The sequence below is a fragment of the Propithecus coquereli genome, unplaced genomic scaffold, assembly GCF_000956105.1.
Source record: "Propithecus coquereli isolate 6110/MARCELLA unplaced genomic scaffold, Pcoq_1.0 Scaffold252, whole genome shotgun sequence".
Taxonomy (NCBI): Eukaryota; Metazoa; Chordata; class Mammalia; order Primates; family Indriidae; genus Propithecus; species Propithecus coquereli.
The window spans coordinates 4067916-4070979 of NW_012148086.1; the positions used below are offsets into that span (position 1 = coordinate 4067916).

General features: G+C 51.9%; 1 protein-coding gene across 1 annotated transcript in view; it reads left to right on the forward strand.

Moving 5' to 3' along the window:
• NPC1L1 (NPC1-like 1) overlaps window positions 1–3064 on the forward strand; it is a 27451-nt gene that overhangs the window by 20967 nt on the left and 3420 nt on the right. The gene's annotated exons all lie outside the window — the stretch shown is intronic.

Sequence of the window (3064 nt, forward strand, 5' to 3'; positions counted from 1 at the left end):
GTAAGCTTGTGCCATGTCACGGGCAAGTGCCCGTTTCCCTGCACCCTCATTGTTGGACATGATCATTTAAAATTGCTCCCTGCAGAGATTTAATCTGAGCCCGCCAAGATGAGGGTGTTTCCGGCTCTCAGGGTTGGCAAGGTGGGAGTTCAATTTTATCCTCCACCAGATGGTAATAATAAGATAAGTTTACTAGAAGACATTTGTAAATAGAAGGGTGTGTTTGTGCATCAACATATGTGTCTTTAATTCTCTTGTCATCCCCAGAGGTAGGTATTATCATTCCCATTTTACGGGTGAGGAAACAGTCAGCTGCTCCAGGTCACAGACTTGGTCAAATGGAGCAGGCGTTGGGGCTCACATGGCTGGGGGGTTCCCTAACCGTGACACTGCAGCCTCTTGTAGGAGCTCCCTGACCCTCTTTGGAAGGAGAGAGTGTGTGTGTTGGGGATGGTGGGTGAGATGCGAGAGGGGCAAGGAGGAGCAGCCGGGGTTCGCCTGGACCAGGGAGCCCAGGGCCTTGGAGCTGCAGGTGGTGGCTGCTCCCTGGAGGTTTGCAGAGTGCCTGGGGGATGGGGGAGGCCAGGCACCCCCTGAAGCTTGGGCTGAATAGGTGGTGACCCAGGAAGGCATATGGCACAGGGCCCCCTGGGGACCCCTCATGCCCTGTTTGTTGTGCAGAATGAGGAAGAGCTTCTCTCAGAAGGATTGTTGGCTGCGGTGTCAGCACAGGATGTCCCAGGAAGAAAGGGCCTGTGAATACCTGCGGGGAGGTCTCAGGGTGTCCCTTGAGCATGCCCACAGAGGCAGAGGGGCGGGGCCAGGCATAATGCTGGCTGGAACTGGCTGCTGGTTTTTCAGGGCAGGGGAGCAAGCGCGGATGCAGACAGAGGTTGGGGTCAGCTTCCACTCTCCGGACTTTCTCTCCTGGCTACACCGCCCACCTGTGCCCTCTGCCTGCCTCTCTGATTCCGGTCCTTTGTCTCTGTCTCTCTGCAGGGCCTGATGTCAACCCAGCTCTGGTGCTGGAACAGAAGCTGGCTGAGGAGGCAGCAGAGGCCAGGATGGTCTCCTGCCCAAAGCATCCTTCCCCGGCCACCAACATCTATGACAATGATGGCTTTGATGGTCCTGTCAGGGGTGCTGGCTCCATCAACTCCATGGCCCTGAACTGAAGGACCATGAGGGTCTCCCTTGTAGTTGTCCCTTGACACCCCTCCCCCAAGGCCTAGGGAAGCTGTTCCCTGAGACTGCCTGTCACTTGAGGACGGCATGCCCTCTGACCGTGAGGCTTCCAGGCTCCTCTGCTTCCAGAGTGGGCCCCTGGTTTCCGAGTCACTGGGGCCTCGGTCAGAATGAGATTGCCTCCTCCTTCTGGGCCTGGGTCTTGGAGTTGCTGGGAACAGACACTCTCCATGTTCATCCCAGACTCAGACTCTTTCATAGGCGCTCACTTCTCTTCCAATGTTTCCCTCTTCCAATTCCGTCAAAAGGCCTCAATTTCATGTCAGTAAGTCTTTAACACTGACCAGTGTCCCTGAGAACAGAGACAGTGACCCCACCCCTGGCTGTGACATCGCAGAAGGCCAGGGAGAGGCAAAGGCTCAGGCTGAGAGCCAGGGCCACGGGAGGCAGGCCAGCAGCCACCCCTCCAGGGTGCCCCTGAAGATCTGCCATCCACACCTCTTTCCGGTCAGGGAAGGGCCCAGGGAGGATGTTCTCATAAAGACCTTGGTCATGGATTAACCTCGCCTAGAAAATGCTGTTGTGTTTGGCCTCCAGCTCCAATGGTTATTGAGGCTATTGCTACTAGTCGAGGCCACCTGGGCCGGGAGCTCTTGGGGCCGGGCTCATTCTCCCGCCTCCATCTCATGCCTGGAGCACAGGCCTGTGGGCCTCAAAACAGCCCAACCTGAGCCTCTGTGGAGAACTCTCCAGAAGCATAAACTTTAGAAGAGAGAAAGATGCCTTGCTCTGTGCTTAATAAATATTTGTTGAGCAGAAATGGCACAACGTTTTATGTCACATGTCTAACTTTGGCTGCCTCTGGACTTAAGATCATTTTTGTAAATGACAGAAATAATACACATGTGGGAAAGTGATGTTTTTGAGATATTTGTTTTGTTTTGTTCTATTTCCCCACGCTCTTTTCAAGGAAGTAGCCAGGCCACCATGCGCCCATGCCTCACAAGTGACTTTGAGAGAGGGAGTAATTTCTCCTCAAACCAGGAGGGCACAGAGCCCGGGACTCAGCCAAAAGTAGGACGTGCAGCTTCTTTCTTTCAGGGAACATCCTATGAAGTAGGCAAAACCTGGAGAACTTGCTGAAGGACCCAGGGGTGTGTTCGGGTAGGGAGGGACAAGCTATACAGACTGCCAGCTCCCAGGCTGGGACAGTGGGTGAAAAGTGTCAAGGCACATTTGAGATCCCGCTTGAGACTTCCTGTTCCCCCTCTGGGTCCAGCCCTTGTTTTGGCTGAAGAGCTGCTGTGGCTTTCTGCGCTCAGAGGGCCTGTCAGCATGTGAAGGGAGGACTAGCAAAAGGGGTGGAAAGCTAGTATTTCTGGAACTATCTACTCTCTGGTCCTCACAAGAGTCCTGTGTGCCAGGCACCATTAACTCGCCTGGCACACAGAAAGTTGCTGGCCAGCCAAGATGGACAGGAACTCTGGTAAAGGTTGAGCTACCAGGAAGTAGAAGCTGAGGAGAAATCACATAAGTCACCTATTAAAAACTCCACAGGAGCAGAATAAACAAATAGATTGGAAAATCAATAGTTTCTGATAACAGTGACATTTCAAATCAGAAGAGATAGGCCATTCAATAAATGATGTGGGAGTAGTTAGCAAATCATTTGGCCAAAAACAAAGTTATATCTATGCACCATACACAAAAATAAAAGTAAAGATAGATTAAAGAGCTAAATATAATATAAAAATAAAACTATACAACTATCAGAAGAAAACATAGTAAGCTTGTGCCATGTCACGGGCAAGTGCCCGTTTCCCTGCACCCTCATTGTTGGACATGATCATTTAAAATTGCTCCCTGCAGAGATTTAATC